The sequence below is a fragment of the Carassius carassius genome, chromosome 2 (assembly GCF_963082965.1).
Source record: "Carassius carassius chromosome 2, fCarCar2.1, whole genome shotgun sequence".
NCBI lineage: Eukaryota > Metazoa > Chordata > Actinopteri > Cypriniformes > Cyprinidae > Carassius > Carassius carassius.
Window position 1 is genome coordinate 41,138,900 of NC_081756.1, and position 16,211 is coordinate 41,155,110.

The 16,211-nt window shown below is 38.2% G+C and overlaps 1 protein-coding gene across 1 annotated transcript in view; it reads left to right on the top strand.

Annotated features, from left to right (window-relative positions):
- Nucleotides 1-16,211, top strand: part of LOC132109694 (ankyrin repeat domain-containing protein 11-like) — a 166,460-nt gene that overhangs the window by 36,873 nt on the left and 113,376 nt on the right. Inside the window, exon 2 of the mRNA XM_059515980.1 lies at nucleotides 9,766-9,847. The gene's annotated coding sequence lies outside the window, so the exon portion shown is untranslated. The remainder of the gene's footprint in view (nucleotides 1-9,765; nucleotides 9,848-16,211) is intronic.

A 16,211-nucleotide genomic window follows, 5' to 3' on the forward strand; every position in this document is an offset into this window, starting at 1 on the left:
CTTAAGTTTGAAGCTACTCACTTCAAACCTGCGTGAGGTCTGCATTTAAGGTAGCCTGTCGTGCAGAATGTTGATGCATTTTAGTAGCATGACTGGAAAACACAATAGCCCCGGGACGTCTGGCTAACGATTTTATGAGCCCTGGACTAGAGCAACTCAGAACAGTGGTTCCCCTTACCTCTCTTTCAGCGACACCCCCCCCCCCCACCCATGACATAATCTCATATTTGTTTGCTGTCATAATAAATTGTTGTATTAGATTAATGAGGCTACTAATAAATTCATTTTTTTTTATATTTCTTGATATTCGGTCTAATGACTGGCTGTTGTGAGGGTCATCTTTGATTAAGTTTAAGGTAACGTGAATGAATATTATCCAGTTTGAAAATTAATGGACTTTGCCTTACTCTTTACAAGCTTAGACTAGGGGTGTGCACGGATAGTCGAACATTCGAATATTCGTTCTGCTCTAATTATTCAATAAATAAAAATGATATTCGAAAATTCACAATAAAACCTAATTTGGTCAGTTTCTGTGATTTCTACATGGCATATTTGAAGATATATTCAAGCAAAAAATAATTAATGAATGAATAAGGGGCCGTTCACATATTGCGCCTAAAAACGCGCGGAAAACGCTAGGTGCGCCGCTTTCACCTTCTTTCCAAAGCGTTCGGGCAGAAGCGCTTCTGAGGCGTCTGCCAATGACGTGCTTTCTCCATGAAGACGCAGAAATTTCAGCAAAGGATAAATGGATTTGCAGCACAAAAAATCGCTTTCAGTAGCTCTGCTACTAAATTTATTTCAAAATGGCAATCCATATACAGCTATGATCAGCTGTTCCTTCATCTTGGCTGAGCTTTCAACGTTGTTATGGGAAAGGATGAAGCTGAATGTTTAGTTCTTGTCACATGACCTGCGGTGCGCTTGCGCAATTCTGAAAAGTTGAGATGTTTTTAACTCGATGCGGTGCGGACGTGCCTGGAAAAAACGAGCGCGTCGCACCGCGTGCGCATCGCGACCACGTCGCTTCCATTATGAGCGCGCATACCGCTAGCCTACATTGGAAATAACGAATTTGAGCGCGCAAAATACACGATATGTGAACTGCCCCTAAGAACCGGGGAGAATCACAGAAAGTGACCGAATTCAAGAACATTGTTGCGGCATCTCTTAAGCAACGGATTAAACACCGCTAACTTGGAGAATGCAGTGAAAACTCCTCTTCTCGCGTCTGCCCTAGACCCTCGGCACAAACATCTCGGGTTTCTCGATGAAAACATGAGAGAAGTAAGAAAAAAAAACTTTTTTTTGAACATTATCAGAACATTTTCCTTGATGCGAGTGGTGCGGATGCAGCCGCCGTCACCAACAATGAAGAGGATGCAATGCCCACTCGTCGGAAAAGGCTGAGCCAGTTCTTCAGCGATGGTTACAGAGTCCAGCCGAGACGAGTGGGAACAGTTCTTGCTGGAGCCATGCATTCCACCAGATGAGGATCCCATTCAGTGGTGAAACGAAAACGAAGCGCTTCACAAAACTTATTCGCTTAGCACACCGTTATTTGTGAGTCCCGACAACGTCTGTGCCGTCAGAGCGCATTTTCTCCGCGGCCGGCCTTATTGTTAACAGACTAAGGAGCCGACTTTCCCCCGATCATGTTTACATGCCCGTATTTCTTAACAAGAACATGTAAAACAATAGAAAAAAAAAGCAAAAAAGATTTGCTGATAGTTTAAAAGTTTCAAAGTTAAGTGTAGGCTACGTTCTACAATAGCCTAATTGCTGCAGGATGCTTTACGTTTTTTCTTTGTTCACTTTTTTTTTTGCTTTTAATCTGTACTACTTTTGTTTGTTTGCACGCATTGTTAAAGGTTTTCAGCTACAAAACACGATGTGTAATGTTCAAGCTTATTGTGTGTAAGCTTGTTAAACATGACGGAAACAATAAATGTTGCTGAAAAATAACGTCTGTCTCATTAAACTTAATTTAAATAAACAAATATTTGAATATTCGTTTTTTGTGAGCTAAAATATTCAAATGTGATATTTGCGGAAAACGCCCATCCCTAGCTTAGACCAGTTTTTTAAAGCTCATTGAGGTTGGGTTTGCAGGAGATTAAGGGTGTGTTGTAGGACTGGGCGATAAAACGATTATGATATGTATCGCAATAGACATGTAATCAATATTTAAAAAAATGCGTTCGATAAAACTGTAATTTTTTTTCCTTCTGCAGAAACCAGAGGTTGCGAAGCAAATTTGGTTGCATGTACAAAGGCACTCACTCTCTGGTAACCTAGCAACACAGGGAGTGACACGCTACAGCCAATCATGTAACAGTTTGGTTGCGCCATATCGTTGTCTCGTGTTGGATTCTTCAGTAACAGAACCAGCTTGGAAGTTATGCTTGGAAATATCATCGAAACCCATATTTTTTATTGGTTTATTTTTCAAATTAAGTAGGGCTGCATGATTAATCGCATGCGATTGTCATGCGTGTCTTGTCAGTAAAGCCAGTTCTGTGATTAGCAGTAAATGTCCATCAACTGCTTTCTAATGGAGTGGCATTTACTACAAAGAGCCATAGTTCACTGACATGCTATGCAATATCGCGTTCATAACCGAATGTGATTCTTTGTCGATTATTACATGATATTGCATAGCTTGTCAGTGAACTATGGCTCTGTGTAGTAAGACCCACTCCATTTGAAAGCAGGACTTTTGCTTCTAATAACAGAACCAGCTTTACGGTTTCAAACTGCAGAAAACACTTAATGTTGGTAAACAATGGCACATAATTTTCTACCTCAGAATAACCACATAGATGCCACAGTTACGTTCAGAGCGACAATAAACAGTCCACTTGTTATTCTGCGTGCTTAAGATGCACTTTTTTCTTTCTATATGTTATCTTGAGGGTTCCTATTATTTTAATTTTAGTTTTAGTATAACATTATAATACCGCTCATATTTAAAAAAAAATTTATACCTCATTTTCCGGACTATAAGTCGCACTTTTTTTCATAGTTTGGCTGGTCCTGCGACTTATAGTCAGGTGCGACTTATTTATCAAAATTAATTTGACATGAGACACGAGATCTCTCATGCGCGCCGCGGAGGCTGTCTGTCAGTCACACACACACACACACACACAGACCACAACGAGCGCAGCGTACACACGCGCATAACAGTACGAAAACTCCCGCTTAATAATAAAGAGTGACGATTGCAAAGATATTTGCTTAATAATGTTATCGTGCACATTTTATCTTACCAAACATTTCTAATTTGCGATAAGACGTTTGTCTGTGAGATCTGCGAGATCTCTCATGTGCGCAGCGGAGGCTGTCTGTCAGTCACACACACACACAACAAGTGCGAGCGCGGCGCACGCATAACAGTATGAGAACTCCCACTCAATACAAAGAGTGATGATGGCGGCGAGAGCAAAACATTCCAAATTGTGGTTATACTTCACTAGAGTTGATGCAGACAACGCTCGTAGTCATAAGTGCAACAAAATTTTTTGCATGGAAGGGCGGAAACACAATCAATCTGTCAAAACATCTTTCAAAAGTGCATTATATGCAGTCAGAGAAATGCAAAGTTTTCGACTGCCTAGCTCGTCTCTGGTTGTTGCCCCATCTACGTCAGGTATGTATGCTAAAATCATGTTGAATCAACGTTGTTCATGTTATTTAAAATAAATGTAAAATCTCTCTGGTTTGCTAACCTTACGTAGAAATTATGTTGATTTCTTTTGGGAGAAATGAGAGAATGAAATCAAATTGTTTTTAAAATTCCAAATAAAGAAAAATTAGTATGTATCTTTCTTCAAAAGAATGGCTAAAGAGTCCTTTTGCAGTCTACCTACATGTTGCTTTGTACCACTGTATGTTCTTTAGCAGAAAAACGTAGTTTTTTTTTCATTTGTTTTACATTCTTTTTTTTTTGTATAATAGCTATTTGTTCAAACAGGCTGTTTCTTGCACTACAAATAATTGTTTTATTAATTTTACATAAAAAAATAAATGTTAATTCTTTTCTCAACTTGTTCTTAAAAAAAAAAAAACCCACACACAACACAAAGTACCGATAAGAATACCGTAAAAGTACCGGACCGTTAAGCAGTATCTGAAAGAGTAGTAATACCGTTAAAACCTTAACGATACCCATCCCTAAATATCGGCACAGATTCTGTGCAATAAACAATTCTTTGTGACTAAATATAATTCTCAAGTTGGAAAAGATGTTTCCCAATTCCCTTTTTAAGTGAACCTTAGTTTCCAGGAAATCTACAAGATGGATTAAAATGCTGATAAAGAAAAACAAAAAAAAAAAAAGATGAGACGTAAACACATGACAGCGTGATTTGGAATGTGTATTCTATGTCACTTAAAAAAATTATTTGCCGCCAAATTTTGTTTCTTGTTGGAGCCAATGGCTCCTTAATCAACTTTTATTTATTTTATTTATTTATTTATTTTTTTCTGGTGCCTTGCTTTAGCATATTTTAAGCTTGGGTTGATTTGGTTTTTTTTTGACCAGTTGATTTTCAACTGGATCTGCTTGTTTTGCCTGTTTTGATATAGTGTTCATAGCCTGATAAGTCAGGAAGTGGCAAGCCTGGCAGGTCCATCCTCTGCAGTAACGTTTCTTTCCTTTGCTAGAAAGAATTGTGAAAGCATCCTCTTTCACCTGCACTAATAAACAGCCCATTTGACTTGTGATTTAAAGGGCTTTAGCCTTTCTCGGTCCTAGAGTTTCCTTTTAGGGTCAAACAGAGCATGACTCGAACAACAGGACAGGAGAGAATGAGAGAGAGACTGTCTCACCACTACAATCTAATGAACACTGGAAACTGGTCTGGGAAGCTTAAAATATAAATAACTACTTCTGTTCTGCCTGATCTCAAAGTCGTTTTGACAAACACTAAAGTTGAGTTACTTATTTCTTTGTAACTTCTAGTTTTTATAAGTTCAAAATGAATTGTTAAGCATATCCTTTCATAACTTGGTGGTCTTTCAAGCCAGAAGCTTACGGTGGGTTTAACAATGGCTAGTTGATCTGTGTGTGTGAGAAGGCAGCCAAGCTACTCGTGTATTCTGAGGATTTTCTCGGTAAGATTACGGTCTCATTTTGAAGCCCCATTAAGAGGGAGTTCTCTCCACTCAGGATTAATCCAGTCTGGCACATTCCTGCTGGGAGAATCCTCAGGGATCTGATCCTCCCAGACGCCCCATCTGAGTGAGCACTGCCCTTAATGTGGAGTGACTAGAGGGGGCATTTGGCACTCAGTTCTATTCTCTAGTCAGCTGATCAAATTTATGGCGATTTAACACTACATGGTATTGTATGGCACGGCTTGCTTTGGGGGGGGGGGGTTTCCACTGTGTACAGTACCTGGTACTTTTTTCAGTACCACTTTAGCTGAGGTTTCAAGCTAGATGTACGGTTACCAAAATGTGACACAAACCCTGCTGATCACTGATTGGTGATCAGCAGCTACCTGCATCAGTGAACTTGCAACACGAGACGCCATTAGTATCTGTCGCATAAGATGCGTAAAGTGTTTTGCATATTTGTTCTACAGACAATGTTACTTCTAATTGTGTAGATTCTTGACTAATGTTTTTTTTAATTGATCTAGCTTGCATATTTTGCCTGCCAGTTGATGTATTATGCAAAATGACCCTGTAAGCTTACATTGAAGGAGGTCTTGAGTTTTCTCATTATTTTATGACCCTTAAACATTCTGGTTGATGTTTTAAATCTTTTCTGTTTTTACTTGTTTTATTTTTGGTAAAATGGTAGAATGAGGGTTAGAGAGCTGCAAGGTTGGTGTATATTTATAGGCCAAAGCACTGGAATGACTTAGCATTTTAGCACTTATGTCTTTATTGTCTCAAAGTCAATAGATTTTTTTTTAAACGTGTTTTTGGTGAAATGCTTGGAATAACGTCTGTGGATAACACAAATTTAAGATATTTTTATATTTTATTCTAGAGCATACAACATGACAGTGCACCTGATTAACCACTCACATATGAACATTCTCTATGTAGGGCCACAACATAGAGCATATCAATAGTCACAAGAGGCTATCACACACAATGAGTTTTGCGTTGAAAAACATGAGATGCTGTGGAATGGGGGGAATTTTTTATTTTTTTTTTACCTTGAGCTCCCAGTTTTCAGAATGCTGTGTTGTCTGAGAAACTGCAAAAGATGCAAGACATGACCACATTTTTTGTTGTTATTTTTTTGTTAAATTGTCAAAATTGATAGTAAAGGCTTATATTATTAGAACATATTTTTATTTAGAATAAATGTTTTTTTGTTGTTGTTTTTTTACTCTTTATTAATCAAAGAAACAAAGAAAAAAGTATAAGGTTCCAAAAAATATTAAGCAGCTCAACTGTTTCAACACTGATAATAAATAAGCATATTAGAATGATTTCTGAAGGATCTTGTCACTGAAGACAGGAGTAATGATGCTGAAAATTCAGCTTTGCTTCACAGGAATAAATTATATTTTAAGTATAGTTGTGCACGCAGCTTATAGGGAACATTGCCTACTACTGGTGTTATACTTTGTCATTTTGATTTTTAATTGCCTTGAACTTTTTGTTTGTTTGTTTTTGTAAAACTGAATGTCTACATTTTGTAGAAATATTTAGCATTTTTCTTATTTTTGAACAGGTTTCACTTAATACAGATTTTTACAGTATTTGTATGGAGTCAAAACAATGCCGTATATATACGCAAAAGAATTTAGTTTTGCAAACGAAAATTAAAATATTGAAGAAAATAATTTTGCTTTTTGCAAACAGAAATAACGAATTACAAAAGAAAATAAAGAATTGGGTGAAAAAATGAAGTGTTGCAAACAAAAATAAAGAATTGCAAAACATAAATGAAACGGATAAAAAAGAAATTAAGCTAGAGTCTTTTTGGTTTAGTTTAGGCGTGGCCACGAGATATTAATTCGTGGGAACGTGATAATGTCGTTTCCCAAAAGCATAGTTAAAACTAGCAGTTATTCTGAACTAATGTGTACAAAGAAAGCTTCTGTGCGCTGTTAATAAACATGCAGTTAACCAAATGAAACAACATTTTAATGGTATAAAAGTGTGCACATCGAGAGAAATAAACAGCAGATGTTCATGTTAACAACTTCTTTAACTTGAGCAAACACTGCTAATACACATATGCATTTGATAAACATATGCATTTAAATAAAATGAAAACATGAATGTTTTAATGTTACTGAATAAAAAGAAACGATCCACCTGCAAGCCTCTGCTCATCATGATAGTCACATGATAGATAGGGCCGATGACGTCACTTCCAGGGAGGCATGTTGTACATGCCCCTGTCCCTTGGCTCCACCCCCACGTCGAAACAGTGCCACAAAGAGAGACATGCAGAAAAATGAAGCGCAAAGGGAAAACGGTATCGCAAGCTCAAACTAGACTGACACACAAAATAAAAGCAGTGTTGCAAATAAATGAATACATATGACCATGGAAAATATGTATTGCAAAATCATTGCTTTCGCACGGTTTCATTTGTTTTGCAATTCTTTATTTTTGTTTGCAACACTTCATTTTTTCACCCAATTCTTTATTTTCTTTTGCAATTCTTTATTTCTGTTTGCAAAAAGCAAAATTATTTTCCTCAATATTTTAATTTTCGTTTGCAAAACTTTATTTTATTTAAAGGCGGGAGCTAGTATAAAGGCGGGAGCTAGTTGCTGTAAGCACCTTCTCAAAACAATTGTGAAGCATGCCACAAGCGATGACATCGTGGAGGATATTGTTATATTCAATATTGGATATTGCACGATATGTTAACGTTAATATCATGTTATTGTTATTGGTGTCGCTTTAACCTGTGGACTAGGGCTGTGAATCTTTGGGTAGGCAGCGATTCGATTCACAATTCATAGGTTTTCGATTTTATCGAACAATTTTTGCAAATTTAGAACGATTCGATTCACAATTAAATTTTATTTGATTAGAGTATAACAATTCGATTCTGCATTCTTTAAGTGCACTCACAGGGTTATTTAAATGCTTACCCTACATTTTTTTTAAATGCTTAGTCAGGGGGCAAATTACACAGCAGCCTTCATGGTTCGAGAACCTTAGGTAAGAAAAAAATAAAGAAAAAAAACCTTACATGGCATACGTAAAAATGTATGTGAGCAAAGATTTAAAAAAAGAGCTTTACGAGTATTATGTATAGGCTAACATTTTGTCACACCAGGGGCATAGCTATCATTTCAGAAGTAACAGAAATGTAAAATACAATCATTTTATGTATGTAGCCTATGTATTATAATATTTATTATTTTATTCTTAAAAAAAATTTCATCTTTTTTATTTAATTTGCTGAAACAAATCAAATACACTGCTGGACAATAATTAATCATAAGTAACCTATAATATTTTCCTAATGGCAATTTTATAATTGTTTTTTATACTAGGCTACATTTAATTAGCAATTATTTCAATTTTCTGCACAGAATAAGGTAGAAAATATTTTTTTTTTAAAATAATTAGAAAATAATTTCTATACTGTAATATGTCAATTAGCACTGCATCATTCATAAATTTTATTTATTTATTGTTTTTTTTTATTAACATTCAATCATTCTGCTTTTTAATCAGTTTAGCCACAGATAAAGCCTGGCACGTCTATGAGAGCGAGATCACTTCTCTTTCAGTGTGAAAACTTCTTTATCTAATTTTCACAAATTAAAATGCTATAGTAGCTATTTAACTTTTCCTCTCCATCAGCGAATAAGTTTGGGTATCGAGTATCGATTGGAACCGGGACTAGCTTTGCGATTTTTCCCGGAATCGTTCAAAAGTTAAAATTTCGATTCCTAGTTTCAATTCATAGTCTGTCGACCGGAAGAAGAAGAAACCGCTGAACACCAACAAAGAAGCGTCCACCTGAAGTGTTGGCATAATCGAGCAAGTCGAACATGGATGGCGTGCGTCGGTGGTCCTAAGTGTGGCTTCACGTTCCTAAACCGAACAAAATATCGGCAAAATGCAACATTTGCATCAAGATTGTTTTGTGCATAGGAGGGTGCACGTCGAACACGATAAAGCACCTCCGAGTTCATGGAGTACAAATAAATATGTTCTCCGTCTTTGACGAGCTGTGCCGATTGTCCTCCGCTGCCTCTTCTTTCTCCTATTTATGCATTCAAGCTTCTTCTACACACAGCGAACGCGTTTTCTCCACAGCAGGAGATAATAACGATAATAAAAAACGGCCTAATTTGCAGCACAAATCGTCAAGATGCTGATTAATTAAAAAAAATGCCAGAAAACGACCGATCAATTGGCCGATTTTTTTTTTTATTTTTTTTTTTTTTTTTTTACCATATCGCCCAGCCCTAGTAAAAGTACAGCATACATTGCTGTCAAGCCTTGAATACCTCTATTGTTGCAGCTGTTGTCATGAAACTGTTGCGAGAAGCTTGTGGGATAGGGTGACAGCAACATAGAAATGTGCCCATCATGTCCCAGCACACCAGCTGTCCCAGAAATTATGATTAACCCACTCCTAATGGACCAAAAAAACAAAATGGGCGAATCCTCTTTTTTTCTTGTCTAGTCTGGCCTTTCACATTATGTGTGCTGAAATAAAGGAATCTGCATTGAGGAAATGACTCTCAGTTCATATTTGAAAGGTGAAACATCAATATTCAGAAGATTAATATGACTTTCATTTTGTTTCCACAGGATTCCTTGGACTTGACAGCCACATCTTCAGCATTTTTAGTTGGATTTTAACCTTTCCCATCTGAAGACGGCCATGGAATCGGTAAATCCCTTTTTTCTTTCTTTTGCAGCTTGTATTGAATGTTTGACTGTTAGCGGCTAGTTCCTCGTTTTTGGTGTGTCGGTTGGATTTTGAAACACTGGGGAAGCGTAACTAAGGCTGCAATGATTATCTGACTTTGGCTGCAGTTGGATGTTTATCTTCTTCAGATATAGTTGATTTTTAGCCAGTTTGAAAATAGTGACTAGGCACTTGTCTTGTTTGCGTTAAATAGAGTATATATGTTTGAACATGTAGCTTTTATTTGTGAATGTGATGCCATTGAGTTTGTTGGCGCCCCTACTAGTACCAACAGGCAGGTGGACGGCTCAGCTCTGGAATGTGTGCATTAAGAGCTAGGCTTATTGCATGCTTGGGCCCTGCCTGCCGCCTCTTTTGTTAAGGGTTTTTGTTTTTGAGTGTGGATTTTGCCACCTCTGTGTAAATGTGTGAATAGAGGCTGTTGTGAAAATGGGTCACTGCTTGCAGAGAACTCGCTGTTTCTAATCTAGAGCCCCACTCCAGCACACAGCTCATGTGACCATGGTCCTTCATCTTTAAGCAGTGGCAGCTTATGACAGTCTTTTCCCTATGGAAACAAGCAGACCCATAGTAGTAGAACAGATAAGCCCCTTTCAGACTGCCATTCCGGCAAATACACGGGTAAAGTGTTCTGGCAATTGTTCCCGGGTCACTAGATTTTGCACTTTCACACTGCCAATGATTACCCGGGATATATGCGTGCTTTCACACACAAACCGTAAAGATCCCGTAACGACACTTGACATCAGGGCGTGACGTGTAATGTACGAGTCGGAAAACGTTAGGCACGTTTATTTTCACTGAAGTAAGCGAACGATCTCGGCGTCAGCGCGGAAAGTGAGGAACTAACTGATCTCTGCTTCATTACAGTTTGCACATATTTTTTCGTCGCAAACGTTGATCTTCCTTCAAAACAGCTGGTCATCACTTGGACACGGCATTAGATCTGGCTTTTGTTCACACAGCGCTCGTCCTGGGTTGAACCCGGCAATGTTACTAGGTCTCCGACCCGGGTTCAGTGACGTGTTTGCTTTCACACAGAAGGCGACCCTGCAATGTTCCGGCAATTTGCCGGGTCTGACGTGCAGTGTGAAAGGGGATATAGTGTGGTCTTATGTACTGAGAAGTGCTTAAGAATAGTTCACCTAAAAATCTAAATTCTGTTATCACTTGCTCACCTTTCAAATCAAGGCCTTCCTCCATGGGGCACATAATTAGATTTTAGGCAAACTGATGCATTTTTCATGCAGTGTGAATGATATTCTTTTTTTTTTTTTAATTTGAGTAATAATTTACTAGAGGTGAACATTTGACATTTCATCACAAGGTGATCTGACATCAATGAACTTACAATATTTAATACCTAAAAACAGCAGTGCATTGCAATTATTGATATGAGGTTGATATTGTGCGCCTATTTTACTCCACCAGTTACATTTGTATTAACTCATGGGAGGTGCAAAAAAATAAAAACGTTCAGATAAATCAAATTATAGGCCTACATTACATAATTAGCTATTTGGTTGATGCATCAGTCTATATGATTGGATAGCCACCTGGTGAACTTGGTACAACCAAATGGTATAAAGCAGTGGTTCTCAATTCTAGTCCTCATGGCCCCCTGTTCTGCACATTTTGTATGTTTCTCTTATGGCTTCAGACGTTTGTTCTATTCGAATGCAAGTGCTCTGTAAAGTGAACATCACAGGATATTCCGTCATGATTCCAGTTCGAAGTGAACTTATACGTTCCATTCAAAGTGCATTGACGTGTCCGATAGGGCTATGCCGATAGACAAGTATCGTGTACCAATGATAGTCAGAGATATCGATGATAGCAGATGTCTCTGTCGATAGTCAAGACTATATTAGGCTCATTCTCCTTTTAATGTATTAAATTATAATAATAACTATTATTTTTATTGTTATTAGGCGACCTATTATAATTTGGCTATCAAACTGCTCAGCTATTTTAATTGAGCACACACGCGCAAAAGAGGATTTTCTGGTATTTCATTGCACTTTAACAAGTAATCTGAACGGCATATATATGTGTGCAATATTTTAAACAAGCCCTCACTAACTGAGTTTAATGCCACAGTTATGCTAGAATGCATCTCCTCCTTGTTTCTGTGGTGGTGCGTGGGGCTCTTAATGGTGCGCGCGGTCCGGAGCGATGTATAACTAAAGCCTCTGTTTATACTTTCCGCGTCCGCAAGTCTGCTTTGGACTGCTAGGTAGGCGTGACGTAAAAATCATCATCAGAGAGTGTGCGCAGTGGCTCTGAGCAGACGACCGCGTGACTCACATTTTTTATGACTGCGCGGACAGTAGGCTTCAAAAGCACAAATGCACATGTGCAGGCAGTATGAAGAAGCCCATTGCTATTCCAACCTGTGCAATCCGTCAATAAAATAATATAAAGACAGCCAGATGTGCAATAATTCTGGGCAATTGTTTGTTCACATGTTTGTCGCAGAGCGGACCATCAGCATACGCTTTCGGAAGTATAAATGGAAGTGTGCGCATCCGGATCAGTTCAATTGAACTTTACTCCAAATATATGAACTTACCCGTTTTGAATACTTTACATTTAACATGTTTGTTTATGTCCAATATTAGTATTAAACTATTGGAGTTGATGAAATCTACAATTGATTTTCACCGTTGACTGACTATGCAGAACATTTACACTGATAACTTCTGTGCGCAGATGTGGCAAATTTGTCACATGACGCACGATTTGACAGTTGTGTCTGACTATATGTGAACTAGCTGTTTTAAATACAGTATTTTTATATTTAACGTTAGTTTATCAGTATGTCTGAAAGTGTATTTTTTCGATTATTGCTGATTACATAGGCTTTCTCTCGCGCACCTGGGCTGTTTAAAACACCAAATAGTTATGCTATGACAAGAACAAAGAGTCTCTCTCTTGCTCCACCCATGCACGATAATATCGTGTATCGTCGATCTCACGGGCTGACGATATAACGATTTGAAAAATGGCCCAACACCAGTGTGCGAGACGTCAATTTAAACTGTATTTGAGGTATATGATGTCACACTTGCCCATGTGTGAAGACGTTGCGCAGCACAAATCCATGAATGAATGTTCCGAAGTGAAGTAAGCTTCAACAGATTTCCCCTGCTCAGGGAGTAGGGAGCAATGAACACTGTGTAGGGACCATGTCAATGGGAACACAATTCATGCACGGAACTCACTTCTAACGAGCTGATTATCTGAATCAGGTGTGTTAACAGAGAGAAACATACAAAATGTGCAGAGCAGGGGGTCGCGAGGACTGGAATTGAGAACCACTGATATAAAGCATTAATGAATAACATTGATTCTTGTTCTTTTTCTTAGACTTTCTCTGTCAGATGTTTTCATAAGATTTAAAAAACATTCGGTTTATCTTCTTTTGTGTTCCACCAAAGAAAGGCAGGGTTTAGAACAAATTGTAACTTTTGAGCAAACAATTCCAAGAAGTTTTGTATTTACCGTCATATTGCTACAGTTGTGAATGCTGTTCTCTGTCGGCATACAGGCTAGAAGAGTGCTAAAGATACTGAAGTCAAAATCATTTTTTACACTCTAAAGTGCTGATCGTTTCCTCCAATTTCTTTTGGGTTGTTTTTTTTTTTCTGTCCCTGTGGAGCTCTGGAGCTCAGAGGTGTTTAGGTGTTTACCTCTGAAATCAGACTATATCTGCTTACCGTCAGTGGAAACCAAGGAGACTGATCACAAAGCTCATTATGCCGGCAGCGCACTGTGTGTTTTCCTCGCCCCCCAAACCTCTTCCACTTCTCCTCATGTGATGCTAGTCACATGGTTTCCAGGCACCCAGAGCATTAAATCAGAATCAGATTTTATTTTTAACCACTCTAAATCCACCGCCATGCTGAGGGTTACAGGGCTCGAAATTAACTTTTTTTTTACTTCGTAGCACTGGTGCTCCCAATGTCAAAAAGCAATGGCAATGATTTAGGAGCACTCACCAAAAATTTAGGAGCATCACAACTACAAATAATATATTAACAGATTTTATCCTTACATTCTTAACTTTAATGCAGATTTTAGATTGGTTAATATTAGCTTTAAATCACTGTCACTGTTTTCTGCTAACTACCACGAGAAAAAGAAGAGAGAAAATGAACGTTGTTAACTGACAAGCTGCACAAATCCACACTGATAATAAAGGGTATAATAACAGCTGCTACGTGACGTCAGATTTAACAAGCGAATAGACTTCACATCATGTATGCGTGCACTCTGTGTAGGTGTGTTTTGTTTGGATTTTGCTATATACTCTATAATGTCAAACCGCACATCGTAAAACAACAATTACAAAATGTGTAGATTCGTTGGCAAATGCCAAACGCTGTTACCTTCAAACTCTGTCCAACAGGCTTTACAGTGAATGCCGTGTGTAGAACCATTTTCATAGCAGAGCCACTCAAAGTATTTCAGCCACTCTCTCCGAAAACTGAACGCCTTCTATTCGGCTAGTGGATCAACATTCACCGCATGATTGCTTTCACCAGCACCATTATTTGTAACTTTAGGTGGTTTACAAAAGAAATCTATCTGTGTTCTTCAGCCCTTTACATTCCCCGCGATAGTTAGCTCCCTGTCACCTGACAACGGAGAGCAGTGACTGGGTGATAGACAGCTAATGTTAACCAATCTAAAATCTGCATTAAAATTTAGAATGTAATGATGAAGTTTAATTGGTTATGTAGCCTTACGTTTCATAAAACGACTGTCACCGTATCAATACTCAGAAGGCACGTACTCCGAATGTTTTTAGAGAAATTAAAACAGGTCTCACAGATTCAATTTCAGGAGTGTATGTGACCAAAATGGTTGCAATTTCGAGCCTAGTGGTTAGCAAATGCACTTGCTTTAGCCCTCTCTAGCTCCAATTGCCCTTGAACCTTTTGCAACACCTACCAAATATCTGATCATATTTGCAGCATTATCTGCTGACTGCAAGAGGGGTGGTGTTTGGCAAGGCCACAGATGAGAGGAAGCCCTCTGAAGTGTGTTTTTCTTGTTCTCGCTTCTTTCAAGAGCAGCTTCATCCCTTGGTGAGATTTGTCTGTGGTACTCCATTGGGGAAATGCAGCCTTGCCAGTCAGATTACATAACTCTCATAGCCAGGCTTGAGACAACTATAGAGGCTTTGTTCCCAAGTTACTCCTCCTCCTCCTCCCCCTCTTGGCAGCCCACATGTTAATGTGGTATTGAATGAGTCTGTGTGCTTTGAACAGGCCCAGCTCTGTGGTGAGAGAGCAGAAAACTTGCATCATTAACGTGCACAATGGCATCATGCTCGGATGTGAGCACAGATATTAGAACAGCAATCAGTCACTTCCTGTGGAAGACAACTTTGAGTTTGGACTGGGATTTTTAAACTGTGGTTCAGGGGCATTGGGGCTTTCTCTGAATGTTGTGCAGTGTCCTTTTTCTGATTGAGTTGAGTTTCAAGCTAATCCATTATGGTGCTAATGAGTCAGAAAAGCAGAAATGAGAAAAGTCTTACTGCATAAGTGTGCCTGTAACACATGCAGCTGGTTAATGTGCTTGGTTTATTGACACACATGCAATTCATATACTGATGGGAAAGCAGCTACTTTTTATTTTGCTTTGAACATCACATTTAAGCATTAACAGTGTGCGAAATCCAGTCATTATAATAAGAATCTATGTGATTAGGAGAGTCGTGTGACCTGAATTTTCCCATGCAAATTGCACTTATATTCAAGATGGTCACACAAATTCTGTTTGGCTTAAAATAGATCAGTGTTTCATGCATATCGCCACCATTGTAATTGGAATGTTTTTGCACACAGATTTTAGCTAATGTGACTGCACCTTTAAGGTGGTTAGTATTTTACAGTTTAGTTAGAAGTGGCAATATTAGAACATTAATCGCATAATTATTTATTAGAATTTGGGTTTTCATGTAAGTATTTGCATCTGGCTAAATGTATTGCCTTTATTTTTATTTTCTACAACTCTTCTTCTGTTGTGCAAGAGGATTTGGAGCAGTATTAGCTTGCAAAAAAAAAAAAAATGCATGGATGCACTTTACAAATCCACTGGAAAAGGTTTACTATCTAAGCACCTTTGGCATACTGTATACTGCATGATTTGGAATTCATTGAAAATGACAAAGACATGCAAAGGAAAAAGCAGTGTCTATTAGTGGCCGATGCCGATATTTAAAAAATGCCAAATATCGGCCGATATGTCGGCCTTGGCGATATATTAGTCAACCACTAATAGACACTGCTTTTTCCTTTGCATGTCTTCGTCA